At 34.3% G+C, this 18,596-nt stretch overlaps 1 protein-coding gene across 6 annotated transcripts in view; it reads left to right on the top strand.

Moving 5' to 3' along the window:
* Positions 1–18,596, top strand: part of Ano3 (anoctamin 3) — a 406,718-nt gene that overhangs the window by 125,686 nt on the left and 262,436 nt on the right. Inside the window, exon 2 of one of the 6 annotated variants that reach the window (XM_071616327.1) lies at positions 5,909–5,972. The exons of 4 other annotated variants lie outside the window; for them this stretch is intronic. The gene's annotated coding sequence lies outside the window, so the exon portion shown is untranslated. Of the gene's footprint in view, positions 1–5,693; positions 5,716–5,908; positions 5,973–18,596 lie in introns of those variants that run through there. One more of the 6 variants, XM_027936571.2, reaches the window with a different exon arrangement.

Raw genomic sequence — 18,596 nt, 5'->3', positions numbered from 1 at the left:
TCTTTTGGATAAATATTGTGGAGCAGAATAGTTGGGCCATGTGGTGTTTCCACTTCCAGTTTTTTTTATTTAATTGATTTTATTTATTTTAATAAGAATTGTAATGCATTCCGCTATCATGTATTTTTAAAAATAAATTAAATTAAAATTGATTATTTTTATTTAATTTTTTTAATTTATTTTTTTAAATACATGACAGCGGAATGCATTACAATTCTTATTACACATATAGAGCACAATTTTTCATATCTTTGTGTATATCTTTCATATCTTTGTATGTTTACACCAATTCATGTCTTTATACATGTAATGTTTTTTGCATTACAATTCTTATTACACATATATACCACAATTTTTCGTATCTCTGTTTGTATATAAAGTAGGTTGACACCCAATTTGTGTCTTCATGCATGTACTTTGGATAATGATGTTCACTTCCAGTTTTTGCAAAACCTTTATAATGATTTCTATACTGGTTGTACTAATTTGCAGTCCCAAAAACATAAATTTTCCTTTTTCTCCACATTCTTGCCAGTATTTGTTTTTATTTATATTCTTGATGTTTGCCTTTCTAACAAGTGTTAAGATTAAATCTCTGTAGTTTTGATTTTCATTTACTTGATTACTAAAGATACTGAATATTTTTTAAATGTATCTATTGGTTATTTGACTTACTTCTTTTGAGATATGTCTGTTTGATTCATTTGCCCATTTATTGATTTGGTTATTTGGGTTTTTTTTTTTTTTTTAGTTCATATAATCTGGATATTGATCCCATCAGATTAGTTGTCAGCAAAGATTTTTATTCCCATTATGTAAGGTTTCTTTCACCTTCTTGTTTCCTTGGCTGATACACATGGTTGCTTAGTATTATACTCATATTCTTATGACTGGTCATGTTCATTTAGAGATCACAGTTTGTACTAATCACCCAAGCTTCTTCAAAAGTCAAGCATCCATTATTCCTGGAAAATAAATATTTAATTATAAAAAATACAATATATCCCTACCTTCCTAGGCAAACACCCAAACAGCTAACAGGACACAACCCTATGTCAGTCAGGCACAGGCCTAGCTGTCAGAAGAGATACCAGCTCTAAATACCTTGTACCACCATTGAGTCTCAGCTGCGTCTTCCTTTGCTCAATGAAAAGGGGAATTTTGACAATTCACCAAAATATGATAAATTTTTTCAATATGGTCAATGTATCAGTTTAAAAGTTTACGAAGATGGATATAGTATACTAAATAAGTCAACAGTTATTACATTCTTAGATTTTCCAAAGAACACTGCAAGAAGAGTGTTTATGAAATTATCTGTCTGGAGAAAACAAAATCATGAAGTAATACAAAGCCACAGACTAATATGCAAATCTCAAGAGGCAATTAACTTACTAGACTTATAGTTGAATATCTTACAATTGAAATCATTTTACAGATAATAATAAGTAGTTGAGAATATGGAAAATTGTTTATTTGGAAAACATTTGTTTCATCAGTTTTTATGTGTGGATCATTTTTTAGGCACTGTAAGACACAGAAAGCAAGTCAACGCAAACTCTACCTTAAAGCGTTTCTTTTTAACTAGATAAAATACATAAGCCTACTTCCAAAGGTTATATATGCAGTTCATGGTAGAAACATGATATAATTTCATGAAGTAGAGTTAATAAAACTTTAAGTAAGAGATGGTTAAATTCACATTTAACTGCATTTGGGGGATGGATGTGAAAAAGGGAAATCTATATCCAAGTAATGGCATTTCCCTTGTTCCTTGAAGAATGAGAAAATTTTGAAAAAACTTATAAGTGGGAATTTTAGAACAATTATTCCAAGTGGAGGAAACATTAACCAAAAAAGCATCCATGATAGTTTCAAAGCAGTGCAGTGGATTAGACAAAGGGGAATGAAGGGAAAGGAGGGGAGACAGAAAGACAGTGGAATGATTTTAGCATAGCTTTCCTATGTATATAAATGAATACACCACAGTGAATCCATATACCATGTACAACCACAAGACTTGTATACCAATTGGAATAAGATTTCTTCATGTATGTATAAATATATCAAAATATACTTTACTGTCATGTATAACTAAAAAGAACAAATAAAAAAGAAACTCTTAGAAACAATATGGGAAAATTCTGAGAACACATATGAAGCTTCAAGAAAGTACATTAATGAATATCATCTTGTTTTAAACTAAATTAATTGTAATAGGCTTACTAAGGTATAATTTATAAACAAAGAAGTACAAATATTTAATATTTGATCAGTTCGAACATGTGCAAACACCTGTAATACCCTTGCCACAAACAATGTAATAGAGTCAACAGCTGTGTGTGACAAAGTAGGTTATGACAGATGGATGGACAGATGACATGGTCTTGATTTTACAGATGTTTTAAAAAGTAATTAAAGCTTTGAGTAGGGGCATGAGGTAGGAGCTTCTGTTTAGTACATCATCTCCTTTATCCTACAAGCCTGCCTTCACTTGACTCTACCTTCTCAAGCAAATCATTTTTTCCCATCCTTTCAAAATACTGTATGGTAACATCTCATCAGGCTAGACTCAAATAAGGTGGAGCTATTGATTTTCCTCCATTCTTTTCTCTTGGTCACATCCATCAGGAGTGTCAGATATGAATGCTTATCTGAGCATACAAACTGGATACTGGTAGGACCAACCTTGTTAGTTCAGTTGTTACACTGTGCATGTAGCCAGGGACCACAGCTTTTTGGGGAACTGATTGCTAAATTGCACTTGTTTTGCTTTCTTTCATGATAGATTATGACTTTTAAAAGAGCTGATTCGGGTCTTTAATAAAATATAAGAAAAACTAGGGCCAAGGAATTACCCAAAAATTAAATACAAATATATATAAGCCTATGAATGTATGCATACATATTTTAATATATTTAATTTGTCTTTGCTTTAGGATGATGGCAACTGCTCAAGTCACTGAGTAAACTTTTTTTCTAAAACAAATTTACATCTTTAAAACTAATTTCTTTATTTATTCATTAATAAGAATGCATTGAGCTTGTTTGACAAAAACTACAATGGTTTCTAAAAGATCAGATAATCTACACTCAATCAGCCTTCAAGGAGACTATATTCTCCCTCTAAAAAATGGTTCCCAAGGAGATTAATTCTTTATTCTTTGCTGTTTATAGATAAACTCCTTACCATGGGAATTTGTGATTTCATTTCACTAATCAATACCAGAAAAAACTAAGTTCTTAAAAAGAAATAATTGCAAAGAGAATGTCTATCTCTATTTGTTACCACTTAGACAGTGCAAAGCAGAATTGGCAATTTTAATACTAATTATGACAATGATTCAGTATCCAAAGAGGGAGCATCAGAACTTGCTCAGCTTTGATATGGCTTACAATGCAGGGATCTGTGAGATTCATTTGGCTAAGTTGAGCTTCATATTTAAAGATTCAAAGGAATATAAAGCTTCCCAGTGATGTAAAAAAAAAAAAAAACAGACTTATTTACCTCTCTGGGAGACAAAGAAAGCTGGTGTCATGATAAATTAATTACATAAGGAGGGCAAGAGACAGGTGGTGAGGAGAGAGAGAGAGAGAGAGAGAGAGAGAACAGCAGAAACCCCAATGACAAAAAAAAATGCCTCTTAAAGACTAAAAAACAAATTGGAATTATAGCAAGATAGATGAGGAGGGGGAATTTCAACATATATGTGATACACCCCCCCCACACACACACACACATTCAATATGTGTCATTTGTAGAAAGCATGAGATAAAGTTGGAAAGTATTTTGAAAATCACTCAGAACCTCAACTTGCAAAAGTAATTAATTAATGACTCTGGGCATGTTGGCATATTTCTTTACTTTTTTTTTCTGTTTTCCAAAACATAGCCAATATCATACTATTATATTAATCATGCCCTTTCACTGAACATTATATAAATTAACACTTTCTCATTAAAATTTTGGAAAAGATTTTTGAAACCAAAAATAGTAAGTAAAATCAGCCCAACGCATTTAGTTTAGCCACCTTTTATGTGGCAATTTAGCACTTATTCCTAAACTTTCTATAATGGAGAGGTCAGCTTTCAAAATATTTGCATTTACCAGGTCACAGAAAGATGTTATCAGAAAAGTTGTTCAAATATCTTTTCCCATACTCCCAACTCCTAAACACTACCCCCCCCCCACACACACTATCTCCTTCTCTCTCAACACACACACACACACACACACACACACACACAATCTTTTCCTTCTCTTTGCACTGTCTTTCCTATAAAGCAGATGGTGCTTAAAATTTCCTCGGCCCCTCACAAAGCTGTTCCTCTAGCAACCTTCCCTAAAAGACTGATTTTAAAACAAGCAAAGATGTTCTTTGAATCCCCTGCTAGGCAATCTGGCAGTCCAACCCAAAATGTTTCTAATTTAAAAAATCAACTTTATAACAAGATAATTTAATCATAGCAGTACTGCAGAGGTTAGGGTGTAGGGTGTTAAAAATAATTCTAAGCTTCTTGGTTTTTAGAAAGAAAATTATTTCTAATGCTATTCAAAAATCTCACTTCATCTCAGGTCTAGCAGATATATTCTTGCCTCTCGTTCTCACAAACCTTGAAACTTAGGAAACAACAGTTCTTTGGCTGTACTTTTGTACAATGATAGGTTATATGTTCCATTAGGAATTGAGGGGTTTGAATCGGGAAGCAGTGAAAGAGAAGGACAGTAGATCATACTGAAACATGTGTTGGTCCCACTTTGGACACTGCAGTGGATGTGCCAAAGTTATTTCACTTCTTTGGGTATTGGGTGACTTCTCTTTCAAATATGGATTGATTGTGTGCTTGTGAAAATCCTTTGTTAAGTCTGAGCCTCAGTTTGTTTTTCTAATATTAGAATTATAACATTTTTCCTAATTTATTGGGTTTTTAAGAGAAGTAAGCTATCATGGATAGTATTTTTAATACATGTCATGTCATAGATAATAAATGGTTCCGTATATCATGAATGTTTAAAGATCAGAATAGCTGAAGCAGAAAACTAAATGTAATGTGCTAGATAGTAGCAGAGCTTATTTAATAAAACGTACTACTGGGTAAGCCAAGGTAGTTTCCCCTCCTAATGTTTAAATTTAAGAGGGAAAGATAAAAATGTATTTGCATCTCCTATTTCATTTCAGAGCAGTGACCAACTCTACCCTTCTTTAAAAGTGCCAATATTTGCAGACCAACTTTTAAATTAATGCTAAGGCCTGAACGCAATAACCAGCCTTTAAGCCTGAAAAGGGTGGAGGAGGGCGATATTAGAGAGGTACGCGTGCATTTTGTGTAGTCCTTAAGAATAAGTCTTCCTTTCTCATGTCCAGCCAACCTTGCACGCAACGCCCACCTCCACTGCGGCACTGGACCTGTGGAGATGCGTGGTTATTCCAGGAGTAGCCACTAAGGGGAGCCGGACGCTGGACCGCCCTCTCGGTTGCCATAACAACGACACTGGCTGGCGCAAGGTCTTTGGAGCTAAGTGCTGGCTAAAGCAGGTATCAGATTGCAGTGCGCTTGCGGAGGCTCTGGGATTTCTGGTAGCCCAGGAGCCTCTCAGAATCTTGCTACTATTCCTCCGCCTCCGTCCGGGAAAGCTCCCTAACCCAGCGCGGACGCGCAGAGTGAAAATGGTTCACCATTCAGGCTCCATTCAGTCCTTTAAGCAGCAAAAAGGTCAGTGGGAATCTTGCTACCCCCTCCCCGCGGGCGTCACTTCCCCCTCTGCATGCCCTTGCAGTTGTGTAGGAGCAGCCTCTCCAGGTTTAAAGCAGCACAGAAGTGAGGAACTCTGTGAAGTTAGTGATAATTATAATAATGATGATAATAATAAATGTATATTTTAATTGTTTCTTCACTTCACATATAGCTCTGATTTTCTGAGCCTCCGCGCGGTGCCCGGGAGAAACAGGATTTATTTCAAGACTGCTTCAGTGAGTTGCAGTGAGCCCGTTAAGTAGGAGTTGGCTGAGTAGCCCTGTACCCTTGTGAGATTTGCAGACACAAAGGCTGGACGATGTTGCCTCCTTATGGGATTCAAATGTCTAGTATGCTTTTCTAAAGCGAGTCCTTACAATCGAAAGGCGTTTCCACAATCCTAGAATAAATGCATCTTGAAGAATTCCTGAAGTTGGCCTGTCCCAGAAGAAGGTGCTCTGTAACTTAACTTGGAAAACTTAATTTTTGTCCGTGTCCCACGCTTGGATGGGTTCAGATTTCCTTGTTAGGTTTCTCTTCTAGTGTCCTTCTGTTACCTTCAAGTTTCTCCACGAATGCACTGATTAGAGTCTTTATGTTCATAATCAGATCAAGAATTGTTCCAAGTTATCCTCACTCTTTGGTTCTTGCTCCTTATTTTGTTTAATAAAAATGCTTTTATAGAGAGCACATTTATTTCAAGGCACATTCACAATTTTTTTGTGTGTGTGTTTTATTGCCTAGGAGCATTTATTCAAGTAAATAATTACCTTTTTACTGAATTAACAATGGTAATTAAGCCACAGTTCACCATACAGTACCTAATGTGTGCATTTCAGAATAGTAAATTTGTCCATTCAAACTGTTTGTTTATATATTTTACTTCTTTTCCCCTGTATCATCTGTATTTCTTTTGTCAACAGTTGTTTCCAAGTAGGTCGTTTACTTTGTTTTTAAACAAATCTTGTACACATAATTTATAAATAATTCTTGCATAAGACAGAATATTAGTGTGAAAGAGCTCAGAATTCCCTAACTCTGTTATCCAAGATCAAGTGTTCTGGGATCCTTCAAATAGATGTTAAATTGGGGTTAATGGGAAATACTGTTGGCATTGATGAAAATTTCAGCTAATATGCAATTAATTTTCAATACAAAATGTTCCCAAAATTTAAATTACTTCAAGAAGTTTTATTCTCTTGACTCTTTAAACACCTACAAATTTTCAGAATTAAGACAGATTTCAGGACCTTTGCAACAGCCTCACACAATTAGTAACCTCCTATGATACATGACTATAGGTGACATTTATTTTTCTGGGACCTGGAATATTGAAATGTCCCCAACAACAACTTCCTGGGGATACATGTTGAGTATTTAAGAAGAAACTGATTGACAGCTTTAGGACCACTGTCACTGCTGAAAGTGGGTGATAAAAAAAATATTCAAGTCCTGCCACTTCATATTTTTTGTGATGGATTATGAGCCATTTATTTTCAAGTTTTCTCTTAATCTTTGACACAAAAGGAGACATTAGCAAAATGATAAACATATAGAGGCAAAAGAGTAAGAAAGAAGCAAGATTAACTTTTAGCTAAGTGGTTTTGATTTATTGCTTCTTAATTTTGCTTGACATTAGAGAAAGATCAAGTTAAGGATTAGCTATTTTAATTTTTCAAATAGAAAAAATGTGATACTCTGTATGCTTTCTGACCCAGGAGACATGCAACAGAAAATTTTTAGGGTTGCTTGTCACCATAATACTGCCCAGTAAAGTGGAGAAAATTTTCCATGGAACTCTGCAGTCCTAAATTTTAGGCTTGCCATTGTAACTACCTGAAAAATCTTTAAGAAAATGTTTAAATTCTCTGGGCTTTGGTTCACATATAGTATGAAGGCATAGGACACCTGGACCCATAGTCTTTTCACTTTCTTCTCAAGTATGGGAGGCGCAGGTGGCAATATGAAGATAGAGATGATTACTTTCTGAGCTAGATGAAAAGGACAGCCTTATGTTTAGTTCATTTTTAGGAAATAATTATCTGAGTAATCCTATTATAGAGTTTATTTTTATTTTAGTCAAGTGAGTCCAATGCCTTTTTTTCAAAAAAAAGTATATTTCAATTTTATAGTACTTAGAAATAGCCTGAGATATTTAGAAAACACCATCATGTTAAGATTTTAAAATTTTCCACTCTCATATGGAAACATTACACAAGGCATGGATATTTTCTGCTATGTTTGAGAACAATGTAGTAGTAGTCCATTTCTCATCCACATTCCCTTACTGCCACTTCTCAATCTCGTTCCATAAATCAGTAGATGCCAGAATCTGTAAAATGAAATGCTATTTGTAAGCCCAAATTTCTCCTTAAGCATAAATGTCCTTATCTGGAGCTCTGCATATAAACTCTGTATATCCTCCTTAAAATTATAAAATCTGTAAGTTTCAGTTACTGCTTTTTTGAAATAAATATAATAATACATTCCTTGCAGAGATATAATGTTTATTAATGTGGTATTTATTTGAGGCTCAAAAATTAAGTAAATATCTATAATAATTATCATTCCCAGATTCATTTACTTTTTGTCATTTCCTTAGAAGTAAAAGGAACCGTTAGCAGGTCCCTTATAATTTTTTTACTGTCTTTTCTTTTACTCATTTAATTTTATCACTTTGGGATTCATCTTGAACTTCAGACCATTCCTGTCTTCAGTTGAAGTTACAAACTCTACCCAGTACCCTCAGGGAAACTTCTGAAAAATTGCCATAGAATAAATTTAAACATACAGTTGAACCTGTTTAAAATTTCATTGCAAGTAAATAGTATTGTTCACTTCACACTCAGCCCACACGTTACCATCTTCATGCTGTATTTATGCTGGGGACTCTGCATAATGATAGAATTATCCAGAACACTTTCATTCCTGAACCTATCACTGCAAAACCCTTCTGCAGAGAAGGTGGTATGAAAGGAAGTCTATCAGGTTTGTTAGACATCTTTATGAGAATCTTAGTCAACTCTGATTTTCTAAGAAAAAATTAATCCTTTTTTGTTCTGGACAGTGTCATTATGTTTCTGAAGAAAGTATCCACATATATTTTCAAAATTTTTTTTATTCTACTTTTAAATTCTGAGTTTTTCTTTTGAAGAGGTTTAATAAGTTATGAAATAAAAAATGAAGCTCTTGGGCAATGTGGGGAGTGAAGGCACAGTGTGCTTTTTTTTTTATGCACTCAGGATAAATTAGAGTATGTTATGGTTCCAGATGACTGAGAGTGCGTGTTTGCTTTTGCCTTAGCACATTTTGGAGGAACACATTAGCTGGCAAATTAGCAGTGATTTCTGGGGAAAGTCCAGCTTTTCTTCCTCGCCTGGATTGCTGTGTTTCCCTTGATTTTTGATGGACTCATGTGTCATATGAGAGTGGGCGAAAAAAGAACAATGATAGTTGTGGCTTCTGGTGGCTGCTTATTTACCAGTAGTGCTACCAAGACATTCAGAGAATCCATAGGTCACATTAAACACAGCCTGTTGCTCCAGCTTCATGGGATTAGCTGAAGCTCTGAGTGATTCATTGCTATCCTAAAGAACATTTGGCTAAACCTAAAAAGAATATTTCAATAATTCTGCAGAACCAAATACTTTCTACTAAAATTAGTAGTTTAACATTTATAATAATTTGTATTTATATGGGACCCATAGATTGTAAAGCACAGTCATTTCCTTTTTTCTACATAACTCATTTAGTCCTCAAGTGTCTACCTATAAGGCTTTCCACCACCCAACTTTGTGCCCAGTTTCTACTTCATGCTACCCAGAGAGAGAATCCTGGGGAAATACAGAGCTTCAGAGTCTCTGATATCTGTGCTGTAGGCCTCCCTTCAACCTCATGGATCTGTTTGGGATTCAGAACCTTCCTACACTCTTACCTTAGAGAAAGCAGAAAAAAATCTGAATCCATTTATACAAGAATGGAAATTTATTCACCTATGTGTGCTAATGTTTCCTTGCATTTGCAGTTTAGTCTTTATTTATGATTAAAGGACAGAAGGAATGATCTCTTGTTAAAATAATTGTTACATAGGAAAAAAGTTAAGGAAGACATTTTATGCTCAGACATTATACTTATCTTGGGGTTGGAACTGAATAGCAGCCTGTATGATTAAAAAAAAAAAAATCATGTCTCATCTCATCTGGAGCCCCTCTGGTCTTCTGCTTTGTTCTTTAATCTTTAACGTCTCTGTCTTTCCTGTCGTAGAAAAGAATTTCTAGTTATTAAGAATTCTATTTCCCCAGGAAGATTGAGACAAACTATGAAAATAATACAGACAAGCACTCTACCAAGTGAGCTGTATCCCCAGACCCCAGGGAATTATCCAAGACAAAATCAAAACACATGTGTCTGGTACCATTGCTTAAAAAATCTCATGTGTCTCAAATGCCTCAGCAAAATTAGTGTCAAAATTCAGAGTAGAAAGCCTGATGTTTAAGGGTTTTGAATTAGCAAGAATAGTGTACATTACACGATAAATGTGTATCTTCTATTAGTAATGAACAAGAGTGATGAAGTTTAAAGTAAATTTCACCCAAAGTAATTGTGATTTAAATATATGAATGTTTTAAACTCATCTGAAAGTTCAGTTATATGAAATAGCACATTCCTTGAAAAGTCTAGAATTTTGATGTGTTCACTTAAAACTGGGATTTAACATATCATGCACATGGATGCTGCTGAAAAAAAGATATTTGGGATTGATAATTAAATAAATCAGTCTGTCATAAAAATTCAATCCCTTAAAAATCAAAGGATAGCTCAACCTTACTTACGTTTACTCTTTTGGCATTTTATAGGGGTGCATATATTTATAAAATAATAGCATATAATTATGTCTTAATGTGATATCGTTGTGGTTGACTGGAAAGGGCACTGACTCAGAGTTTGCTATAATAGAATTCTTCAAACTTCTCTGGAACTTAGGGTTTGCTTTCCCTGGGCCGTGGGTTCCTAATGGAACACTTTGGAACAATCACACCCACACCCTCAGGGTTGTGGTGAATGATAATGAAAACAACAACAACAACAAAACTCTTGCACCAACTATTATTATATAGACACTTCTGTTCACTGTCCCAAATTTTTAAAGATATACTGCGCTATTTCATATTCTTTAAAGCTTTGGTAATAGTGTTATTTTTCTTACACTAAGGGATAAGGGATTTGAGGTTTCAATAACTTGTATGCATTGCTTACTGGGTGGTAGAGCTGGGCTTTGAACTCAGCCTTCCCTAACTCAAAAATCCACATTTCTAACTACTGTGAAGTCCATAAAGAAGCCTAGCTATAGCAGTTCTTTGGAGTAAATGAAACTGGAACATCTAGAAATCATCTCACTCTTATCTGACTTCCACCACAGTTGGCTATGGCTTTTCCCCTCACTCTAACTCTTCTCTCCACAAATGTTAGAGTTGAAGGCAGAATTCTATCATTTTCAAGCTTGGCCTCTCTTTGTGGCCTAAGTCACCTTGTGTCTAAAATGAAAACTTGGGACACAATAATCTCTGTGTTCCCTACTGGCTCTACAGTTCATCAGAAGTTAAAGAAGTGTGAAATCATATTCTAAACCTGGCAGTGCATTAGCACAACCATGTTGGCTGTCCCTTTGTCATTGCCTTCCCTCCTAAATTGTCCTCCAAGTAGCTATTACTTTGAATTCTGACTGAGCTTGATGCAACAGCCAAGGATGCAGGATACAGTTTCACCATAACATGTGGCTCCCATCCTCACTGTAACTGAGATGCAGCTGGCCTGTCTGGGAGGACTTCTTTGAGGATAAATTGGGTAGTCCAGAATTTATATCTTTGACAATATATTTGCAAATGTGCTATATTAATGGTGGGCCACATTTTACCATTATGTCTTTAGGCTACTAGGCTGACCAAGAAGTATCTCCTGAAAAAGGACTCCTAAAATTGTATATAGTTTATATTTTCCTTTAAAACACTCTTTATAGTAATTTGCAGAAGAGGGTGGTACTTAGTTTGCGAAGGTATGCACAAGATCTGGTTTTCAACAAATGTTTCATCATGCCCAGATGTCTTAGCCAAATAGTTTCATTTACTTTTGCTTATTTTCCTAGGTCCATGAGACCTAGGCTTCTCAATTGGCAACATCTGAAGAATCACCCAGGATTCTTGTTAAAATAAGATTTCTGTGTTCTTACAAATTCATTGTCATAATATATAACCATTGTGCCAAAGAAAAGCACTGAGTGAAATAAGTAGATATGTCAAGTCACATAGAATGTAAGTTACCATGGGCAAGCAAATTAATTGTATAAGCTCTAATCTCTTACTTACAAAACCAGAATAGTAAGTGCTGTCATTACATAGTCAGTCTTTTCTGGACATTGTTGAAAGTGCCCTTAATATAATCTTTATAAAATGAAGTTTCTATTATTTATGTCAGGGGTGAGGAAAATCTGAGAAGTTGAGCAAGGTTCAAAGTCACACAACTAGGAGTGGTGGAACCAAAATATGTATCTGGCAGGTAGAAACATGAGAACAGTAATTACATATAGACAGTACTTCCTACTGTGTGTGTGTGTGTGTGTGTGTGAGAGAGAGAGAGAGAGAGAGAAGGAGGAAGAGGAGGAGGAGGAGGAGGAGGAGGAGGAGGAGGAGGAGGAGGAACATAGTTTGGGTGGAGAGCACATTTACTTTATCTATTCATTGTGATACTAAAATTGATTCTGTATCTTGGCAATTGTGAAAAATGCACTAATGGACATGGGTGAAAGTTTCCCTTTTCTCCACATCCTCACCAAAACGTGTAATTGCTTTCTTGAAATAGCCATTTTAATAGGTATGAGATAATATCTTGTAATATGATTCATTTGCATTTCTCTGATGTTTAGTAATATTGAGCAGCTTTTCATAAACCTGTTGGCATTTGTATCTTTTTGAGAGATGTGTGTTTAGGTCCTTTATACATTTTTTATTCCAATTTATATGTTCTTGCTAATTGGTTGAGGTCCTTACTTGTTTGGGGAATTAACTCTTTATCAGAGGCATTGTTTGCAAATATTTTTCCCCATAGGGTAGTTTGTCCCTTCACTTTATTAATTGTACCCTTTGCTCTGCAGATACATTTTAGTTTGATGCAAACCCTTGTGTCTGTTTTACTTTTTTGGTATGAGTTTTGATGCCCTTAGCACATTTGTGGAATATCAATTGATCACAAACATGCATTGATTTTTTTGTTGTCTATTTTGTTTCATGGTGCTATGTTCTTTTTTGTGGCCAATACGAAGCTGTTTTGATTACTGTCACTTTAGGGTATATTTTGAAGTCAGATAATGAGCTGTATTTGGTATGGTTTTGGTATTTGAGTGGTTCCACACAAATTTCAAGATTGTTTTTTCTATTTCTCTGAAAAATGACATTGGAATTTTGACTGGAATGCCACTGAACCTGTAGATTGCTTTCTGTAATTTTGATGCTCTAACAATGTTATTTCTTCCAACCCATGAACTTGGCTTATTTTTCCATTTATTTATTTATTTATTTTTAATTTTTTATTGTTGGTTGTTCAAAACATTACAAATTTCTTGATATATCATATTTCACACTTTAATTCAAGTGGGTTATGAACTCCCATTTTTACCCCATATACAGATTGCAGAATTACATCAGTTACACATCCATTGATTTACATATTGCCATACTAGTGTCTGTTGTGTTCTGCTGCCTTTCCTATCCTCTACTATCCCCCCCGTCCATTTATTTTTTTCAGTTCTTCATTGTCTATCCTTGATGTTTGAGAGTTTTCAGTGTACAGCTCTTTCACCTTCTTTACTAAATGGACTCCTACGTATTTTATTATAATAAGATGTTGAGTTTTGTCAAATGCTGTTTCTGCATCTGTTGACCTGATTATCTGGTATTTGTCCTATATTTTGGTACAGTAGCATATCACATTTATGAGTTTGAATATGTTAGGCCATATTGCATCCCAAAGATAATCCACACTGATCCTTGTGCTTTATCCCTTTCATTTGCTAATCAAATTAGTTTGCCAGTATTTTGTTGAAAATTTGTTTATTTGCATTAACTAGGGACCTGTCATTTTCTATACTTATAGAGTTATCTGGATTTGACTTGAAGGTAATGCTGGCTTCTTAAAATAAGTTTTGAAGTGTTTCCTCTATTCAGTTTTTTTACAAGAGTTTGAGAAAATGTTAATTCTTCTTTAAATGTTTGATAGAATTCACCTGTGAAACTGTTACGCCCTAGGCTTTTCATGATTGGGAGAGTTTTGAATACTAATCCAATCCTCTCACTTATTAATATTCTTGTAATGTGATTTATTCTTTTTATTCAATGTTATGATACTTTTAATGTTTCCAGAAATATATCTATTCCTTCTACATTCACCAGTGTGTTGGTATATAACTCTTAATTATATCTCATGATATTTTGTATTTTTGTGATATGAATGCCTCCTTTTTACTGTTTGTCTTCCAAAATTATCTCTCTAAAATTAGTAGAATGAACATGTCAACACAAGATGGCTTTATAGTGGTAGTGGAAGACTCTATTGGATAAATTGAGTTTAGGTGCCAAGTAGCTTAGATTCAAATGTTTCTTTTGTATATTTTGGTATATAATATTGCATGATCCTTGCATTAATTTTTAATTTTCAGAGCTTTACTTTTTCTTGCATTGGGGCTGATGGGATTACTTGAATATGACTTGTTATCTAGTACTCTAAAATAATAAGACATGTACCAATTTACTTCCACTCTTTGCTGGTACTTTTCCTGATCTTAAAAGTCCTATGATAGCCCAAGGTAATACCTACAAAAAAATAAATTCAAATTTAACAGGTTTTTTCTTACACTTTTAACCATTCAGTTGTTAGAAATCTTAGTTAATATTTTTAAATAATATCACATTTGTAAATTTCAGACTAATTGTGGTTTAAAGTTAGAAAACAAAAGTAGCTCTAAATTTTTATATACTTTTCATAAAAATAGAAATTTCTGACTATTCATGACCTTTTATCATGCTATGAAAGAAAGCAGTATTGTTCATGGAATGAAAGTATGGAAAACGATAACTAAAAAATGTTTTTCAGATAGGGATCAAATTTCATATTTTTCTTCACCATATGTTATTCCTCATAATATGAAACAAAAAGATTTATGATTTCAAACACTGAAAGTAGGCAAAAAATTGGGGTAGGGTTCAAACACTAAACTCAAATTTCCTTACTGAGGCAGATACTTTCATTTTTTAATACTTTATTATAATGCCTCCTTAGGGCCACTAATATTTAGAATGATGCTTCTCTGTTTCTCATACATTGCTTCAAGATAAATGAGTTGGTGGTGAGTGCCACAATTAACAGCTTGCAGTTAGTCATAACTCTTACCAGATGTGACTAAATCACCCACTCAGACACTCTTAAGGCCATTTAGATAACATTAGTCTACAGTTTAAATCATGGCTAGCAGTTATTTTATATTTATTTATTTAGTACTGGTGATTGAACCCAGAGGCACTTAACCACTGAGATACATCCCTATCCTTTTTCATCTGCTTTTTATTCTGAGATAGGGTCTTGCTATTTCTTAGGGCCTTGCTGAGTTGCTGAGGTTGGCTTTGAACTGGTTATCCTCCTGCCTTACCCTCTTGAGTTGCTGGGATTATAAGCATGTGCCACCGCGTCTGGTCAATTAACTTTAGTATATATTATCCACATAACTCATGTTTTGTAAAACATTTATATTCTCTATAAAACACTACATAATAAAACTGAACAATTAATATATACATAAAGTTATTCTGCTAATGTACATTTTATACATTAAAATATAATTCTTAAAATTTCATTCCTGTAATCTGAGAACTACATGGGAAATGAATATCATATTGTCTTTAAGAATTGCATTGTTTAATATTAAAAGATAAAAAGGGTTGGAAAATTTGGATCTTTGCCTCAGTATTGAAGGGGAAGAAACCTCTTGATGCCAATTTAAATCATGAAAATCAATGCTTTCTTGGAAATTAGTGGATGTCCCTTCATTAATATAAGATACAAAATCCTTGATGTGAGTTATACTTAGCATATTAGCAGATAAAAGTTTAATGTGTTTGAATTTTATTTCTACCAAAACTATTTTGAGATTTAAATCTATTCATCTTCTCAACAAATGAAAAGATGTCCTCAAGTCTTTATTGAGTATTTTCTAAACACTTGTCTTAAAGCTACAGGGAAATTGTAATTGAACTTACTGTTATGTGCTTGGTGTGTGCTTTCTCATGTAATGACCGCCAAAGCCCAGCCAAGTAGGCACTGTCAGTTCTGTTCTACAGATAGGAAAACTAAGGCACAGAAGGAGTAGCTATTTCTACTGCAAATCATCATAAAAAAAATGGATATAACCACAGTGAACACTCCAGGATATGATGTTTGCAGGATAGAAAGTGGGGATATTATGGGTTTCTTATGAAATTTAGTAATTTACAAAGTGTGGTAGCAATATTGGCAAAGAATCTTTTTGAGAATCTGTTATTTATTTATTCAGGGGGTTACAGGGAATGGAACTCAGGGACACTCAACCACTGAACCACATCCCCCCCCCCCTTTTTGTATTTTTGTTTAAAGACGGAGTCTCACTGAGTTGCTTAGTGCCTTACTTTTGCTGAGGGTGGCTTTGAATTTGTAATCCTCCTGCCTCATCCTCTGGAGCTTCTGGGATTATAGGCATGCGCCACTGTGCCAGGCTTGAGAATCTGTTTTAGTCCATCCATATTTCACTTTTATAGGACATTGAAAATCTGTGAAGAAATGACTTACCATCTCAGAAATACTGTATAATTGTGTTCTAAACTACTTTCTCCTACAATACCTACTCCTTGTTATTTAGCTGTAATCCACTTTTCAGTCCTGGCTTGATATTTTTTGATTATTTCACCTTCACACTCATATTGAGTGTTAGACTTATGTGTACTGAGATGGGAAATGACAAGGGGCTGGGTATTATGAAGTGGCTTACCCTAAGCCCCATGCTTTTGTGTTTCTGCAAATATTTATTGAATCTCTCATGTGCCAAGTCTAGACTAAATACTGAAAATATAGCTAACAACAGTTGACATATGTTGAGGAAGCTCTGCTCAAATTTATGTTCTTTTCCATTGATATTTATGGTGCTTCAGTATAGAGCAATCTCTCTGCCAGTCACTTTTATTAAAAAAGTAACTGGCTGTCTTCTTTTTGGATATAAGTTTTAGTCCTAATAGTATTCTATGGCCAGGGATTGCTTAAAAATTTGAAAGCTAACAAAACGTCTTTATGAACAGTTATTATCAACCTTGTCCTTAAACTCCTGGGAGCTGATCCAGTATTGAAATCCAAAACGTGCTGCACATATTAATGTTTTGAAGTATTTTTCATGCAATTTCTCAATATCTCATTCTTACATAGAAGTAATATGAGATGGTAGCTGACTACAAAAGATTCAAGTTCCTGCTCCATTACTTACTAGCCATGTCATTCTCATAATTTCAAACATCATCTAAAATTGGGTTCTTTAATCCATAAAATAATATCTTCTTTAAATGGTTGCTGTGAATACTAAATATGGTGGTAAAAGTAAAGTCATTAAAACAATTACTAGTGACTAACAAAATGCCTGGCAGTCAATAAATATTTAACTATGTTGAGGAAATGCTTCATTATTATCAAAAATATTAATCTAATGATAATGAATAAATGGATGTTAATTGTATATCCCACAGCTACAGATATACTATTAATGTGATGAAACAGAGAAATCAAAGATTTGTGTTCCAACTGATCATGCCCCTGTGTTCTCTGAGCTAAGACAATACTTGAAAATACTTCTTCACAAAGTCATCTCAGGAAATAGTTGATGTAAAAATTTAATTTCTTTCAAATTTATTATAGAATCTAGATTTCCACATTTTATCATTGTGAAAATTAGCATATGCAAAAGCCTGGGTTTAATCCCAGCACAGAAAAAAAAAGTTGCAAGTTTTGATATATCTCCTGCAACCTACTTATGGAAATTAAAATTAAGAATGGCAATGTATGCTTGTTCTAATAGTTCCTTACACATGTACAACTGTATATGGAATATGACATCTTAATATAAGGATCACTCACAGACCTCAAGGGGAATATATTGTTACTATGTTATTATTATTATTGAGTTTTCCTAATATGCTGTAGTGAATGGTGCTATTTCTAATTCTCTTTCTATAATGAGAATTCTCCCCTAGAAAGGAAGTATACAAAGGCAGAATCAATAAATATGTCTAATCATTTTGGTGTTCTATTGCTAAAAACAAAACAAAACCCAGAACAAACAAAACAGAACATTGAAGTGGTCATGGTTTGACTTCACTAATATCCCTTGATTTGGAAAAGCAATGACAGATAGGAACTTATTGGCATCCTTTCATGCCTCTGTATTAGCAGCTGAGAAGCACAAGCCCAGGGTGAGTGTTTCTGTCCATACACAATAGAAAAGAAATTGGGATTGGATTTTTTCCATTGATCCCATTGAGTTTGCCTTGATTCAGTAGGAAAGGGAAACTACAAAGGATTAGACACAAACACAATTTTTCAAAGTAGAAGCCAGACAAAAATAAACTTCCTGTGATGAATGTGACTAGAAGAATAGCTAGCTGAACAAGCTCTTTAAAAAAGGCAACTATGGAGTCTACCCAACAATTGTCTTCTTCCCCAAGCTGCCTCAAGACTCTGTCACTGAACTGGCAAATGAATTTAGAGCAGTCGTCCTCCATGAGGTCTGATTAGAGGGTGGG

This window comes from Marmota flaviventris, chromosome 9 (genome assembly GCF_047511675.1).
Source record: "Marmota flaviventris isolate mMarFla1 chromosome 9, mMarFla1.hap1, whole genome shotgun sequence".
Lineage (NCBI taxonomy): Eukaryota > Metazoa > Chordata > Mammalia > Rodentia > Sciuridae > Marmota > Marmota flaviventris.
Note: the sequence above shows the minus strand (reverse complement) of the source record. Positions and strands in the feature narration are given on the sequence as shown.